Source organism: Erpetoichthys calabaricus, chromosome 3 (assembly GCF_900747795.2).
Source record: "Erpetoichthys calabaricus chromosome 3, fErpCal1.3, whole genome shotgun sequence".
Classification (NCBI taxonomy): domain Eukaryota; kingdom Metazoa; phylum Chordata; class Cladistia; order Polypteriformes; family Polypteridae; genus Erpetoichthys; species Erpetoichthys calabaricus.
This window is the reverse complement of record NC_041396.2, coordinates 131,236,566-131,255,336: the sequence shown is the minus strand read 5'-3', so window position 1 is coordinate 131,255,336 and position 18,771 is coordinate 131,236,566. Positions and strand designations below refer to the sequence as shown.

Sequence of the window (18,771 nt, the reverse complement as noted above, 5' to 3'; positions counted from 1 at the left end):
GCATTGATTGAGAATTGGGTTTACTTGCATGTAAGCCTGTAGCTGTGGTGCTTGGAGGGCACTGAAAAGGAACAGCAAGAATAAAAAATGTTCTTAGTGCTTTTACTTAGTGTCCTGCTTGTTTGTCTATTGGGTTTAAGGGGCAACAGTGAACCCCTAGTGTCCATATCTGGTGTAGTTGGCAGGTTACTGGCTGTCAGTCTGGCAGAAAACCTAACATTAATTCACGAACACAACCCGACAGGCAGTGCTGCGGCACAAGGGAGCCTGCGGAAAACCCCAACACTGATTTGTCATGGGGAAGAAAAGGGAAAAGCAGACTGATATCACTGGGAAAAATCCAGTGCTCAAGATCGTCGCACTCAGAGAAGAGACGGGGAGCAGCTGTAATCAGTGAGAAGGAAAAACTCCAGGTGACGGCATCCAGGATGAGGTACGTGCCGGGTAGGGGATCGCGAGGTTTCTCGATGTAATTAACTTTGTCCCATGCTCGTATCTCATAGAAGAGGGCCATCCGGAGGTTCGGTGAGTCATACTCAGTCCAGAAGATGATAATGGCCTGCCCAATAGATGTCAGAGTGCTGAATACTTCAGCCTTTGGCTTACTGGTGAGGAACATGTGACTTGCCTTAAAGAATTCTGGGAGGAAGAAGGTCTATGTCAATCCGTCTGCTACTTCGCCCATAATCCGACGGACTCGGACTCCCAGAAGGGGAAGGGGGAGGCGAGAGAGGTACTATCTGCCACAAGGTAAGGAGGTTTGGGACATGACTGAATGAGCCGCCGATAATTATAATTTGAGACAGGTGGATCACAGTAGGCTACTGGCCACATCCTGGAACTCCAACTCCCAGGAGCCCACACAAGACCCAACGGCGCATGTGAAAGGAAATGGCATGTTCACCAGCTCACAGCCAAGAGAAGGGGCTGATGATTGCCTGAGTCCGTCTCCGGGTGATCGATCAAATGGTTTTGATGTGCAGGAGCTGGAAAGATTAATCCAACCCGTAGAGAACTTTATACAGATCATCTCTTCGATGAAGAAGCTTATCGAGGAGCTTGGAACGACGACTGAGGCGCCTTTAAGATGGGTGTTGGAGTATCTGCGGCGACTTGATCAGGAGCTTCCCCAAATGGTGAATTTGGCGGTACATGTAGGTGATACCAGTACCGTACAGGAAAGAGAAACGCAGAGTGAAGTGGCGGCCAGATCTGTTAATATCGGCTGTCAAGTAGCCTTGCATCTTACATGTGAGAGAGAGAGGTGATGACCGAGAGCCCGGTTGAAGGATCGGATGAATCGGAGCAGCTGGGTAGTGCTGGCTTCCGGGTTGTCCCGACCCTTAAGATATCGGCGCCGGTCACTCGTAAGTATAAAGGGGTGCAGGCAGTAAGGGGTCTCTCTCTTTCTTGCTCATAAAGAAATCCAGACTGTTAGTAAACCCCAGATAAGAAAGGAGATCCAATGAGAAAAATGGGGATCTCCTAATATTGCAGAGCGTGAAGCTGTGAGCTGATGTGCGTCAGAAGGATGCTTTCCATGGGGGTGGGGAGACGGTTCACCTTCAGCTGACTGAGAGGCGGAGCAGGCATTTCCAGCTTGTTTCCAAACCCACAATGCACAAACATTAGGAGGGAAGTGGCTGTGTTATCAATGCCGCCGGCCGGGCCACTTATGGAGAAAATGTCCTTCAGAACTGGGGAGGATGTTTAAAGGGAACAATAGCGCAGAATCTCCCTGCAGTTCTCTTAATTTGTTATGTTTTAGGACAAAGCCACAGTCCAGTCAATGCAGACAGCCCCTCTTGGGAAAAAGACATCCCTTGTGGGACCGGAAGCTTCGCCCTACAGGGCTCAGCTGAGGGAGGGGCAATATAACAGATGGGCGGCAGCTCAACCTGGCCGGAGCACCCAGAGAGTGGAAGGATGGGGAAAGGCATCTACTTTCGGACACTGCCTCCCCCAAGATGCTAGATGGCAGTTTCCCTGGATTCCCGCAGGGCACTATGGGACAAGGAGTTCGGCATCACAATCTTGCTGGGTACCGTGGGTGCCGCCAGGGAACGTTGTGGGACATTGGGAGACAAGGTTCTCACTTAGCCCGGAAAAACTAGAAGGTCACGGGAATGAAAGCCCAGAAGTACTACTGGGCCAATTAAAATCATGAGTTCTCCCTCTGACCCAGAAGTGCTGGCAGGTCACGTGGCCAGAAGAGCAGAAGCATTTCTGGGTCAGGGACTATATAAAGGACTACTGAAAACCCAGCAAGTGAGCCTGAGTCAGGAGGAGGTGGACAACACTTGCTGGGAGGTGCGGAGGAGGAAACAAAGAGAGAAAAGGAATATTGTATTGATTGAGAATTGGGTTTACTTGCTTGTAAACCTGTGGCTGTGGTGCTGAGAAGGAAGAGAAAGAATAAAAAATGTTTATATATATATATATATATATATATATATATATATATATATATATATATATATATATATATATATATATATATATATATACTGTATATATATATAAAGAACGATATAGATATACATACTGTGTGTTAGTGTGTGTGCTATATACTGTAATTATATAAGATGTGAAGTTGACACACTCACCCACCTATACATACTATTTATTGTTTAGTTAAACAGTTCAAATTAGGCAGGATGGTGCACCTATTGCAACTGAAAAAAAAACTAAAATCTAAAAAATTATTTGTCTGATTTAATTGTAATTTGGTCACATTATAAAAAAAGAAAATTACGTGACCCTTATTTTTTTTTGTTTTTTTTATTTGTCGGTATAATGCTGTACCAAGTAGCGTACAGTAATCCCTCCTCGATTGCGGGGGTTGCGTTCCAGAACCCCCCGCGAAAGGTGAAAATCCGCGAAGTAGAAACCATATGTTTATATGGTTATTTTTATATTGTCATGCTTGGGTCACAGATTTGCACAGAAACACAGGAGGTTGTAGAGAGACAGGAATGTTATTCAAACACTGCAAACAAACAATTGTCTCTTTTTCAAAAGTTTAAACGTGCTCCATGACAAGACAGAGATGACAGTTCCGTCTCACAATTAAAAGAATGCAAACATATCTTCCTCTTCAAAGGAGTGCGCGTCAGGAGCAGAGAATGTCAGAGAGAGAGAGAGAGAAAAGCAAACAGTCAAAAATCAATAGGGCTGTTTGGCTTTTAAGTATGTGAAGCACCGCTAGACAAAGTAGCTGCAAGGAAGGGAGCAAGCATTTTTCAGCACGTTTTAGAGGAGCGTCCGTATCCTCTAGGCCAGTATGCGAACAGCCCCTCTGCTCACACCCCCTCCGTCAGGAGCAGAGAATGTCAGAGAGAGAGAGAGAGAGAGAGAGAGAGAGAGAGAGAAAAGCAAACAATCAAAAATCAATACGTGCTGTGCGATCTTTTAAGTATGCGAAGCGCCGTGCGGGAAGCATATCGCTTGCAAAGCAGCTGCACAGAAGAGAGCAATGTGAAGATAATCTTTCAGCATTTTTAGACGAGTGTCCGTATCGTCTAGGGGTGCGAACAGCCCCCCTGCTCACACCCCCTCCGTCAGGAGCAGAGAATGTCAGAGCAAGAGAGAGAGAGAGAGGAAAGCAAACAATCAAAAATCAATACGTGCTGTTTGATCTTTCAAGTATGCGAAGCACCGTGCGGGAAGCATATCGCTTGCAAAGCAGCCACATGTAAGCCCAGCAAAGAAGGGAGCACTGTGAAGGTAATCTTTCAGCGTTTTTTGAGGAGCGGCCGTGTCCTCTAGGGGTGCGAACAGCCCCTGTGCTCACAATATATTTGAGGAGTTTTATTTAATACATAATACGCGCTGTGGTTGGATAGCTTCTCAGCCATCTGCCAATAGCGTCCCTTGTATGAAATCAACTGGGCTAAACAACTGTGGAAGCATGTATCAGAAATTAAAAGACCCATTGTCCGCAGAAATCCGCGAACCAGCAAAAATTCCACGATATATATTTAAATATGCTTACATATAAAATCTGCGATAGAGTGAAGCCGCAAACGTCGAAGTGCGATATAGCGAGGGATTACTGTATTCTCAAAGAGGCAAGTCCTATTTTCACCTCAACAGTGATTGTGTGAAGAAATGGAGCATGCAGCTTATGCCAATGTGCACTTTATACAAAAAGCGGCCACTGACCAAGAGGAAGCTGTAATTGTGCAGAGAATAGGGGTTGCTGGTGAGTAAAAAAAGGGAGGCTGTCCTGCAAAGGAAATAAAGACAAGGTGGCAAACTGCATCAAAAACTTATCAATTGGCCTTCTCAGTTACACGCAATACTCTCTATTCTGTCAACTCCTTCTTAGTCCACAAGGTGCGGTATAAAATACATACAGATTCAAGCTGGACTGAATATTCAAGCATTCTTTTATATACATACACTTCAAAAAATGAGAGGTTGGGTATGGTTCCTTGGTGGTAAAGTACTGTGATGTGCTGGTACACTCCGATTTGCAAAGCAGAAACAGGGAAGCGTTGGTATGGTGTACCCGCTCACTTCAAGCACTATGCACAACACAAACCAGAAGTGACAGCATGTCTTGCACAGCTCCTAAGGGCAGAACACAGATGACGTGGATATTGTACATAGTTCATGATATTATTTCTTTTCACTTTTCTATGTAAATGTGCAGCTTATTAATTTTAATGCAGCATGCATGAAATTAAAGTAAATCATGATTCAGTGTATATTGACCTTAATCTAAATCCTCCAAAACTATGTAGGCTAATGGTACAAGATTACAGATCAAAGTGCAAATCTGCCTAAAGTATAATTTTACAGGATGTGCTACAAAGTTAAATTATATTATTCCCATTATTCCTAATAATTGCCATTTTCAATTGTAAATACAAATTATTCTAAATTGTGTTTTGCAATGACCATCCATCAACAAAAGCCAGAGTTAGTCAGTAGAACTGATCTAAAGCTGCAATATTTTTTTTACTCATGGGCAATTGTATGTAGTGTATTCCAAAATAATAAACTCTAGTTAAATAATAATATTGTATACAGAAAAGTACTGTTACTCACATTGTACTTCTTATATATCTGATTAATCAATGGCACACTAGCTAAGGCCCTTTGTAAATACATCTAGATATCACAACAGATAGATAGATAGATAGATAGATAGATAGATAGATAGATAGATAGATAGATAGATAGATAGATAGATAGATAGATAGATAGATAGATAGATAGATAGATAGATAGATACTTTATTAATCCCAAGGGGAAATTCACATACTGCAGCAGCAGCATACTGATTAAAAAAAATAAAAAACAATAAATTAAATAAATAAATTAAAATAATAATAAATAAACAAATTAAAAATTAAAATAAATCTAGTGTATAATAATAAAAATTGTATGTTAATATATAACTAAATCTAAATGAATATACATATTGGTATGTGGAAACAAACCTACTAAAATCTCATAATACTTGCCCAATCTATTTCTTGTTATTCCCTTAGGAGGAGAAAAAAAAAATTGAAGTATATAGGGCTGTATTTCCCCTTTGTAGTTATTGCCAATAAGGTAAAACAGTTTCTTTAAAGCTCAAACGTGTCAATACATAGTGGCAATAAAGAACAAAAGCATTACATTAAAGCTGACTATCACTTTCCTGTGATGAGCTGAAACCTCATTTATCATTTCAGCACAAAATGGTTCATTTTTTCTCTTTATTTGCTACTCAAAACAATGTCTACTATTTTCTGTGCAATGTATTGTACTACTGAAGAAAATCTTATTTCAACAAATACACCTCTGTTACTGCTTTTAAACTTATTTTAGTAGGTTCAGCATTCTTTTTCAACACATTTTCTTTCTTTAACTGATAACTATTTAGAAAGTCAACAGCTATTAGAATAATCTTTCTACTTACCCAGTCATCCTTTTATTTTATCCTGTTGAGAGCCAAGGGAGGAAACATACAATGTACAACACATTCAAAAGTTCCCTTGATGCTTCCAGCCCAAAATAAAGAATTTCAAACAGTAAAATTCAATTCAATTGTCCTTCACTCACTCTTATATTGTAGGTAAACATTTAGTAATTTGTACACTAGAAGAACATAATGGTGGTGTTGCCTCACAGCTCCAGGATAGTGGGTTCAAATTCTAACTCTGTAATTTTAATTGTAATTGTGGAGTCTGAAAGTTGTGCTCGAGCCTGCATGGACTTTTCCCAGATTCTCTGGCATTCCAAATGTTGCTTTCAAAATATGAGCTATTCATACCTGTTGTAAGACGATGGCTGAAAATTTCAGTTTGTAAGTTGAGTTCCACCTTGAATTAATGTAATGTGGAACTTGTAGAGAGCCATATTCTATAACGTGGTTCTTAAACTTTTTTTTTGTGTCCCAGTTTTGCCTATTGCGTGTTTTTGCGACCAGTAATTTGTAGCATACCCCCCCCACATCGTTCATTTCACTCTTGTATAATAGCCACAGAACATCATTCTCTGTGGTTTTGCCCTTGAAGATTCGCCAACGAATGGCCTCCATGGGAATTATTTCAGCCATGCACGCAGCGACCCATCACAAGACTTTCTGCAAACCATTTACAACCCTTTCTCATTCACTTCAAATGTAATGAACAGCTTTGTGCAACTCAGCTACTGAAGTCTCACAACATGGGTTGCAACCCATAGTTTAATAAAAACTGCTCTATACTGTCCACCAAACACTCGTAATCAGGTTTGACCACCCTAACCCACTCGGAGTACTGCATCCTCCACCCATCCTTCTGCTGATACCAGCATAGGAGAGAGTTTCCCCCCACCCACAATTACAGCAGCCCAGGTAAGCAAAGAGCTGAGGAGACTTCGTGCCAGCAAAGCAGTGGGTCGCCATGACTGCTGAAGGCCTGTACATTGGAGCTGGGGAGTCCTCTACAGCACATCTTCAACCTGATCCTGGAACAGGGGAGAGTCCCAAGGCTTTGAAAAACATCTTGCATCACCCCAGTCCCAAAGGTTTCACGTCCTGGTGAGGTGAATGACTTCCGGCCTGACGCTTTGACGTCACATGTGATGAAGACCATGGAGTGGCTGCTGCTTCACCACCTGAGGCCACAGGTCTGCCACGCCCTCGACCCTCTGCAGTTCGCATACCAGGAGAAGGTGGGAACAGAGGATGCTATCATCTACATGCTACACCGATTTCACTCCTACTTGGACAGAGGCAGTGGTGCTGTAAGAATTATGTTTCTGGACTTCTCTAGCACCTTCAACACCATCCAACCTCTGCTCCTTAGGGACAAGCTGACAGAGATGGGAGTAGATTCATACCTGGTGGCATGGATCGTGGACTATCTTACAGACAGACCTCAGTATGTGCATCTCGGGAACTGCAGGTCTGACATTGTGGTCAGCAACACAGGAGCACCGCAGGGGACTGTACTTTCTCCAGTCCTGTTCAGCCTATATACATCGGACTTCCAATACAACTCGGAGTCCTGCCACGTGCAAAAGTTCGTTGATGACACTACTATCGTGGGCTGCATCAGGAGTGGGCAGGAGGAGGAGTATAGGATTCTAATCAAGGACTTTGTTAAATGGTGCGACTCAAACCACCTACAACTGAACACCAACAAAACCAAGGAGCTGGTGGTGGATTTTAGGAGGACCAGGCCCCTCATGGACCCCGTGATCATCAGACGTGACTGTGTGCAGCGGGTGCACACCTATAAATACCTGGGAGTGCAGCTCGATGATAAATTGGACTGGACTACCAATACTGATGCTCTGTGCAAGAGAGGACAGAGCCGACTATACTTCCTTAGAAGGCTGATGTCTTTCAACATCTGCAATAAGATGCTGCAGATGTTCTATCAGACGGTTGTGGCGAGCGCCCTCTTTTATGCGGTGGTGTGCTGGGAAGACAGCATAAAGAAGAGGGACGCCTCACGCCTAGACAAACTGGTGAGGAAGGCAGTCTATATTGTAGGCACGGAGCTGGACAGTTTGACATCTGTGGCAGAGCGACGGGTGTGGAGCAGGCTCCTGTCAATCATGGAGAATCCACTGCATCCACTAAACAGTATCATCTCCAGAGAGGAGCAGCTTCAGCAACAGACTGCTGTCACTGTCCTGCTCCACTGACTGATTGAGGAGATCATTCCTCCCCCACACTATACGACTCTTCAATTTCACTCGGGGGGGGGGGGGATTAAACGTTAACATTATTCAAAGTTATTGTCTGCTTTTACCTACATTTTTATTACTCTTTAATTTAATATTTTTTTTTTAGTATCAGTATGCTGCGGCTGGAGTATGTGAATTTCCCCTTGGGATTAATAAAGTATCTATCTATCTATCTATCTATCTATCTATCTATCTATCTATCTATCTATCTATCTATCTATCTATCTATCTATCTATCTATCTATCTATCTATCTATCTATCTATCTATCTATCTATCTATCTATCTAACCAGTATTTCTGTCATTATTGCAATTGGCTGTCTTGAGTATAACACAAATATTCTACCCTGAGGTGTACAAAGCAGAAAATTAGGAGCAATTATATTAGCAGGATTAAGAAGGAAATAATACATGAAACATGAAAATAGCTCAGTGACTGGAGGAAAGACACATTTTCACAACTTGCACAGGGATTGGGACATACAGTCATGTCCCAGTGCGTTGTATGAGTAATCTGTGGTCCTGATGAGAAAACTGATTGCTGCACATACAGCACATATGCACCTTTTTGATCCTTTGTTCTTACAGGTTTATGCATGGGATTCCAGCCTCCTTCCACTAAGGCTGTCAAGCGCAGATCTGAACTGGAAATATATTTGAATGTTTCTACATTTTCAATATTTAGAATTGAATGGTGCAGATCTCTCCGTGCATGTTCCTTTCACACCAGAGACACAACTCTGAGAATTAATCTTGATGTGTATATTTCCTCTCATACACTACAAGAAGTTTTTGCAGTTCATGTGTGTAGGCCGCAGTAAATATTTCAGTTCGTCACTGTGCAATGTGTACTTAATAAGCTTTGCCTTCATATAAATAAACCTACTTATGAAATAATTGTTTCATATAGAATACATATTTTCTGTGATTATTATTATCAATAAATTGCAGCAATCACTTTTCCTTTTTATTATGCACTGCATTGCCTTTGTTTTCATTCTTGTGCTGTTTAAATCCATGAGAAAGTATTTCTTAGGCTCTGCTGGGAGAAAGGACTAGAAAGTTGTTTGTTTTAAAAAGACTTCTATAAACAGAGGGAAACTCCCAGTTAGGCACCGATTGGTTTATTTTGACAAACCAATGTTATCTTAATGTTGCCAAAAGTGTTAACACACCCTAGCATGTTGAGACCTCATACCACTGGACCCTGAACATACTGGAGCAGCACAGCTGTTTTCCTGCTCAGCCCTGGGACTTTTTGAATTGGTGCATAGGCATGTCTTCAGGCAGGTTTACTGAAAATTACAAAACAGAAATGAAAGATTATAGTAATGGGAATTTAAATGCATAAGGCAATCCTATTTGTAGCATCAAACATAGTATTTGACCCTGAACGGCACTAGGGTGATGGGTAATTAATTAAATTCTAAAACCTGGGGGTTGGTGGCAGGATTGGCACTCCAGCCACTGTAAAAACCCTCACAGTGTTCCAGTGTGGTGCTGAGGTGTCACCTGTTGCACGGCTGCACTTGGTTCTCAATCCGGGTAGTTCGCCGTCTGGTGGGTGTGGCAACACGCTGTAATCAGCACATGCTCCCAACCTCTCTCTCTCTAAAATAATTTTGATAAATATATACGTACTTAATGAGGATGATAGAAATTTTATCCAAAACATGTTTGCATCCATTCCCCAAATGAACAATCAAAGCTAAAATGGCTGAAGATTTTAATTGCATTTTAACTACAGTAGCGAAAACGTATAATACCACAAGGCAATCACACAGTTTGGAATCAATCAAAATTTAAGGGATCCGTAGAGATTCTTAAATCTAAATTCAAGAGCATATCCCTTCTTCTCAGCAGTAAATTACAACTACTCAAGAACTGATTATTTCTTCATTGATCATAATGAATTATGAATAATCTATTTCACATTAGGAAATCTTGAATGTACAGTGTTATTGTTATCACACTTCTCTTATGTTGGAGCTTGAATTATTTAGCTCTAACACATTTTGTAACTTGTATCTTAACTTAATGCTATTAGCAGATGTGAAATTTACTAATTACATGTCCAAATAAATTGAATATTTATTGGAGACTATTGCATTCTCAGATGTTTCTGCAGGAACACTTTACGAAACTTTAAAGGTGTTTTTTTTAAAGGAAAGATTATTTCATTTCTCTTTATAAAAAAAATGAGACCTAAAAGGCATCAAACTTAATTATCGAGATTTCCAGAATACATCATGAATACACCACATCTCCAAATGTGGCACTTTACAGGAAAGCACAAACTCTTCAATCAGATTTTAAAATCTTGACATAAAAAAAAATGAACAAGTGGATGTTTGCAATGCAATATCAGAAATGACCAACTAGAGATAAAAATCACAGACCATAAAAATCACACATTTAAGCAGTATTTTAACTTATTATATTCCAACTCAGTTTAACACTAAAATTAAAAAAACTTACGAAAAAACTCATAATTCCAGCCCACCTTAAATCCGTTCGCACCTCTCTGTCAGCGTCTTTTGTGTTGTAAATGAGTCGATCAATACAAGCAGCCTGCTATCCCATGCCCCCACCAACGCAGAAAGGGCAGAAAGTTCTCTCAGCTCAAGTCTGTTTACCTACGTGTGAGTTGCCTGGAGTTGTATAGGGTAAATAATATATCGTTATTTGGAATACAGTACATGCATTTCATGTGTGTTCCGTGTCTACAACAACCTATGTAAACACATTGTTAAAACAGAAACGTTTTTGATGTTTTAGTAATAATTGACAAAATGTAGACATGAACTGTATAATGTGTGAAGTCTGTAGTCCAAATATCAAACAAAACACTTTTAAAAAAGGTACAAGTATAACAAAACAAGTGTATTTTTATTCAAGAATATAACTACAGAAAAAGAACTCGCGTTAGGGTGCGACATTGACATTGTGATTATTAACAGAACTTTGCACAATACCTTGGTGAGCTCTGTAAGCCATGCTGTTTCGTTGAAGGACAGGTGTGGGACAGACTGACTGGTGGGATGATGCCCGACCTGTTACTGCATCCAAACAGTGCCATCTTTTGCCTTTACGCCTGGTGCAGCTGCGTTGTTCTTATATGATCAAAAATCTTTTAATGCTTGTCAGACAGCCTTGGTGTTACAATAATTCCTAACCCATTAATAGCCACGTTAGGTATACTCCCAGATGAACTTACAGTGATTGTAATTGCCTATACCATGTTACTAGCACACAGTCTTATCTAGCTTAACTGGAAGAATTCCAACCGACCTTTTATACTGTAACTCCATGGGTAACCGATGTCCTATATTATATGAAATTGGGAAAAATCCAAATCTCACTTAGATGTGTCCAAAAAAAATGGCAAGTGTGGGGAACAGCCCGGACACAGACAGGTAGACATGATGTTTAAACCACACACGTTTATTCACAACTACTATTTACACTTATCGTGAGCACAAACCCAGTGCCGCAGCACCAATCACCCCTCAAGTCCTTGGCCACACGCACAATGCCTTCTCTCAGTCTCTGGTCCACCTCCACTCCTCTCCACCAAGCTTCGTCCACTTCCACCCGACTCTTGCCCCTGACTGGAGGGAGGCGGCCCCTTTTATTCACCCCGGAAGGACTCCAGGTGTATCCTGAGGGCTTCTGTAGCCACACCCCCGTGTGGCGGAAGCTCTGTCGGCATATCCGGAAGTCCTCCGGGTGTCCCCAATACTCTTCCCCCCAGTACTTCCGGGTGTGGTGGAAGTACTGAGGTCCAGGGCTCCCAAGGCATCGGGGCGCCCCCTGGCGGTGACCACGGGCCCCTACAGGGTTGAGCTTCCAAGCTCTGTACCCGTGGTTGTCCAAGGCAACCAGGGAGGACGCCCCCTCGTGTCCTGGAGGAGGCACAAGCCCTCCTCCGCTCCTCCTGGGCCAGGCGACAAACCCCACCAGGTGCCACACAAGACAGTTTTTTTTTTGTTTTTTTAGAATAAGTATATACATAGGGTGAAAAAGATTGGTTTTAATTCTCTGCCTTTGGTTCCCCTTTCTTTCTCTTTCATTCGTGTGGAGTTTTAATTCTTGTTTTGTTAGGTTTTGTTTCTTTCTTTTTTTTCTTTTTAATTCTTTGGAATTTTTCTAGATTGATTTTGAAGTTATTTGTTGTATAAGTTCTGTAAATTGTATCTGCTTGATTGTATACTATGTTAAATCTTGAAATAAAATTATTAAAATAAAATAAAAAAAAGATATGGAAGACTACATCTGTGTTCAGATGTAAAGAACTTCCTTGTATAACCTTGAAAACACAATTTTGTTTTTAATTTCTTTTTATGTACTAAAAAATTAGAGGATACAAGCAAACAGAATGAACAGAGTGCTATTTTATGCATGTGTGCGACAGCCAAAGTTAGTCTACATGAAGCCTAGAATCTTATTGAGCCAAAACAAAGCTTTGTGACTAATAATTTAAAAATGTTATTAAAAATCGATTAATGGATACATGGATTAATGCCCAAGTTAATGCTAATTTATTCAAATTGATCAATGAGGGATTGAAACAGATCTCATTTGTCACATTTGTCTTTGAAACCCACTAAATGTGGATGGTGTTCCCTTTTGATTTAAAAAAATATATAAATAATGATAAAATCTATAAAAATTATAAATATATTTAACTCAAAAGCTACAACATTCATTCAATGCCTTGTATTTAATAAGTCTGTCAAACAACAGAAGTGCCTCTTATGTGATATTAATTATGCTTAGGCTTTTTTAATTAAATACTTTTTGTTAAGTGAATTTGGAGTTTCTCTAGGTTAAATGTTTATTTATTTAAAGGGATGGAATTTCAGTGCAGGTTTGCCAATAATACAGTGTAAGTTTAGAAACAAATATACATGTTTTTCAGTATGCTTTGAATATTGTACGAAGTGACTTACAGATCAGCTGTGAGTGGGGGAAAAAAAATTAATTTTTAGTTTAGATAAGAAATCATTGTCTGAATGTAGTGGATTTACATTTGTGGCAAGTAAAAATCAAAACTAATTTCAAACCAATTGCTATCTCTATCATTGCCTTATTTATAATGGTGATAGCTGCTGTGTATGTTGTGGTCATTGAAAAGAAAAAAAAAAGAAAAATTGATGGGTCAGACTTTCACTACTGATGCTTCATGGAAATGGAAGCACAACACAGATTGGTCTGATGGAATTTTGAAGGAATTCCTGGTAGATTAGCCTAACAGGGACATTTAGTTGTTATGGTTTGTCACACTAGCCTACTCTGTTGATAAAAAAAATTACGTTGTGCTCATTGGTGTGTTTAAAGATAATGGATTGTCTGTTGGAAAAACTACTAAAATACAATTAAAGCAGGGAGCAAATTAGCGGTAAATATTTGAATACAATGTATGTGATTCAGGTGCAGTTTTAAAGTTACCAGCATGTAAAGGATGATTCATCAATGCAGTGTCTTTTTATAAGGCTAATTCTAGGTCAGCATTACCAAATACAATGCCTCCCATAATGTTTAGGGCAAAGACATTTTTCCTTGATTTATCCCTCTGATTTGTAATTTTAAACTGTGGAGCAAACAATTCAGACATGATTAAAGTGCCCAGTGCAGACTTTAAGGGTATTTACATACATTTCAATAACACCATGTAGAAATGACAACACTTTTTCTAGATCGCCCCCCTATTTCAGGGCACCATAATATTTGGGATAATTGGCTTCACATGTGTTTGTGATTACTCAGGTGTGTTTCATTGCTGTATTAGTGCAGGTATAACATACCTAGGCTTGCTTCTACCCTTTGGAGTCTGTAATTATCATTGTTCAACATATGAGGATGACAGCTGTGACAATGAAAGTCAAAGAAGACATTGAGTATGAAAAACCTGAATAAAACCTTTATAGGCATCAGTAAAACCTTAGGATTACCCAAAATAATTATCTGGAATATCATTAAGAAAAAAGAATGCACTGATGAGCTCAGTAATTGCAAAGGAACTGGTAGGCCAAGGAAGACCTCCACTGCTGATGACAGAAGAATCTTCACTATTGTAAAGAAAAAGCCCCAAACGCCTGTGTAACAAATTAGAAGCAGTCTTCAAGAGGCTGATGTGGATGTGTCAGAGACTACTATCCACAGGAGACTTCATGAACTGAAATACAGAAGCCACACTGGAAGATACAAACCACTAGTTAGCCACAAATACAGTTTGTGAATAAGGACTTAAGAGCCTACAGAATTCTCGAAAAAAGTATTGTGGACAGATGAGACAAAGATTAACCTGATTCAGAGTGATGGTAAGTGCAAAATACCACCTCATTTGTTAAAAACGATAAGGGTGTTATGACTTGGACATGTATGGCTGCCACATGTCTGGCACGTTTATCTTCATTATCTGCTGAAGCGCCAGTAAATGCCTCTAAACCCATTGGACGGTGCTTCAATCTACCACAAGATGATGACACCAAACATACTGCTAAGGCAACACAGGAGTTTTTCAAAACTAAAAACGGAAAATTCTTGAATGGCCTGATTTTAATCCAATTGAGCTTATTTTCTATATACTGAAGATAAAACTTCCCCTGAAACAAGCACGAGCTGAAGATGGCTCCATTAGAGGCTTGGCAGAGCATCATCAGGAAAGATACTCAGTATTCAGTAATGTCTATGAATCGCAGACTTCAAGCAGTCATTGCATGCCAGGGTTAGGCAACAAAGAACAAAATATGACTGCTAGAATATATCTGCCATTGCTATGTCCCACATATTATGGTGCCCATAAATGGGGGGGGGGGGGGGGCATGTATAAAAAGTGTTGTCACTTCTACATGCTGCGACTGAAATGTGTGCATCTATCCTAAAATTAAAATCTGCAGTGGGCACTTTAATCATGCCTGTATTGTTTGATTTGTAATTTTAAATTTTTAGCAGAGGAGTAAATCAATGAAAAATTTGTCTTTGTCCCAAGCATCATGGCGGGTTTTGTTTGTGGTTATGTATGCAAGATTCATTGACAACAAAAATATAGTATGTATAATAGTATTTGCAATTCAGAAGTAGTGGGTGAGAGGACAGGGACCACTGTCATTAAATATTCCTTTTTCATTATGTGTCATTAACATACCATTCTCAAATCTGCTTAATCCAGTTCATGGTCACAGGGATCCTGAGCCTATCCTGACAGCCCTGAGAGTGAGACAGAAGGCAGCCATGGACAGGGTACAGGACTCACACTTACACTTACATTCAGACCCACGGCCAAAGAAGCATTTTTTAATAACTTCTGCAATGAAACTGAAGAGTAAACCTACTTCTGGTTAGCCAGTAATACATAGTGTTTATTCAACCTCTTTCCTTTCACTTCCATTAAAATCAATTTGAGAGGACTTACAAGTATTGCTGAAAAAAAGACTTCAAAATGAAAGCATCAAAACAGGACAGAGGCTTTCGTTTTTATAGAGAAATGCCTTCATAATTTCCAAGTACCTTTCTTAAACCACTATCCTAACATAGAAAATCTTTTTTTTTTGTTTTACTGTAGAATGCTTATAAAATATTTTAATTATTTTGCTCAAACAAACCAAGATGAACTGAATTTACAAGATTCTTAAAAGCAATTTAATTCAAATCACATTAAAAAATATTTTCTATCACACATTCTTCCTGTATTGTACTAGTAAATTATAACCTTAGTGCATCTGTGTTAATTGGTTTGAAATTTAATAGAGAGAAAAGAAGGCAAGCCATGTCACAGAGCCACAGAACTGGTTTCAATTCATTTATAACTTTGGAATGGAAGAATGGTTCAGGACTAGAAGTTACAGAATTTTTTTATAGCTTGTACAAGGTACTTAAAAGATTAAACACTTTGTTTAGAGTCATTCATCATAAGAACAAGATAACCAATGAAATGAATATAACGCTACATTTCCAGAATCCGGAAATAAGGCTCACCATAGTGACCAAAAAAGTAATGACAAAAGAACAACAGAGGAAGCGATGTCAAAGATTGCGACACTTGTGACCATTTCATCTGGACGTCCAAGAATGTAATCTGTGAATAACACCGACTGCTAAATCAAAAGCTGCCCAAACAGTATGTACTACTTGAAATTTCTGATTTTCCCATAAGCTTTTCTAACACTATTTATATCCAGATTTTGCTATCAGTTGCTATTATACTTTTCTTGTATTTTGTATTTTTATATGTTAATACTAGGGGGCTTTGCCCCTTCACTCTTCGCTTGCCAACCCCCAGGCCGGCACTATGTGCTAAGTAGTTTGCAGTTCTGCCATTCGCGTATGGGGATGCGGATGTACAATTTAAACAGATTGTTATTTTCATGGGAATTGTTACATATACATAATAGAACTAACTATCTCACATTACGAGTAATTAACCATATTAAAAAATAGTAAAACGTAATAATTTGAAAGTAAATTATGTTTCATGTTGTGTTCAAATTTTTCATTGCGTTATACGATTTTGTTCTGTTTGGCTTTGAAATTAACAAATATTTTTTAAACTTACACTTTTACTGTAAAACTTCAGTAAAAACAATTTAGTTTTCCTCTCTAATAAATAAACCGACTTTTTCGAATGTTTGTCTCTGTGATTTGTTAATTGTCTTTGCAAAATCTATTCTAATGGGAAACAATGTCAATGTCAATTTATTAATATAGCACATTTAAACAAACATAGTAATGCTGTGGCCAAAGTGCTTTACAAAAATTGAACAAATTAACATAAAACATAAATAGAAATAAAATATATGAACATAAAATACATAATAAATAGAAGTAATGTTATATACATAAAAAATAGAAGTAATGTAATATAATCACAAAGAGGAAGCCATCAGTATTACTGAAGGTAACTGAATGCAAGTGAGTAGAAATGAGTCTTTAATCTTGTTTTAAACAGTTCAATTGAAGACGACTCCTTTATATGATGAGGTAAAGAGTTCCACAGGCGAGGTGCGACAGCTGCAAAAGACCTGTCCCCCTTGGTTTTACACTTGGTACGAGGGACAACCAGAGACAGCTGACCAGAAGATCTAAGCACTCTAGATGGCTGATGTAAAACACACAGTTCAGATAAATAGGCAGGAGCAAGCCCATGTAAAGATTTAAAAACTAGCGGCAGGATTTTAAAATCAAATCGAAAACTGACAGGCAGCCAGTATAAAGAAGATAAAATAGGAGAGACAGAGTCATACTTTCTTGCCCCAACCAGAAAGCGAGCGGCAGCATTTTGTACCAACTGTAACCTGTGTATCAAGGATTTGTTAATCCCAGAATACAGCGAGTTGCAGTAATCGAGGCGAGAAAAAACAAACGCATGAGTAGCTATGTCAAGATCCCTAGAAGATAAAAAAGGCTTTATCTTACCTAATAGACGAAGTTGGAAAAAGCAACTCTTGACTACAGAATTTATTTGTTTCTCAAAAGAGAGGTTACTGTCAAAGGTAACACCAAGATTGTGGACTTGAGGTTTGGAAAAGACAGAGAAAGAGCCGAGAAGACCAAGACCAATTTGGACTTTAGCTGATGGACCCACTATAAGCACCTCCGTTTTATTTTGATTTACAGTGCATCCGGAAAGTATTCACAGCGCATCACTTTTTCCACATTTTGTTATGTTACAGCCTTATTCCAAAATGGATTAAATTTATTTTTTTCCTCAGAATTCTACACACAACACCCCATAATGACAACGTGAAAAAAGTTTACTTGAGGTTTTTGCAAATTTATTAAAAATAAAAAAATTGAGAAAGCACATGTACATAAGTATTCACAGCCTTTGCCGTGAAGCTCGAAATTGAGCTCAGGTGCATCCTGTTTCCCCTGATCATCCTCGAGATGTTTCTGCAGCTTAATTGGAGTCCACCTGTGGTAAATTCAGTTGACTGGACATGATTTGGAAAGGCACACACCTGTCTATATAAGGTCCCACAGTTGACAGTTTATGTCAGAGCACAAACCAAGCATGAAGTCAAAGGAATTGTCTGTAGACCTCCGAGACAGGATTGTCTCGATGCACATATCTGGGGAAGGTTACAGAAAAATGTCTGCTGCTTTGAAGGTCCCAATGAGCACAGTGGCCTCCATCATCCATAAGTGGAAGAAGTTCGAAACCACCAGGACTCTTTCTAGAGCTGGCTGGCCATCTAAACTGAGCTATCGGGGGAGAAGGGCCTTAGTCAGGGAGGTGACCAAGAACCTGATGGTCACTCTGTCAGAGCTCCAGAGGTCCTCTCTGGAGAGAGGAGAACCTTCCAGAAGGACAACCATCTCTGCAGCAATCAACCAATCTGGCCTGTATGGTAGAGTGGCCAGACAGAAGCCACTCCTTAGTAAAAGGCACATGGCAGCCCGCCTGGAGATTGCCAAAAGGCACCTGAAGGACTCTCAGACCATGAGAAAGAAAATTCTCTGGTCTGATGAGACAAAGATTGAACTCTTTGGTGTGAATGCCAGGCGTCACGTTTGGAGGAAACCTGGCACCATCCCTACAGTGAAGCATGGTGGTGGCAGCATCATGCTGTGGGGATGTTTTTCAGCGGCAGG

At 39.7% G+C, this 18,771-nt stretch overlaps 1 protein-coding gene across 1 annotated transcript in view; it reads right to left on the bottom strand.

The window, feature by feature from the left end:
• Window positions 1-18,771, bottom strand: part of LOC114648378 (ALK tyrosine kinase receptor) — a 1,111,743-nt gene that overhangs the window by 791,189 nt on the left and 301,783 nt on the right.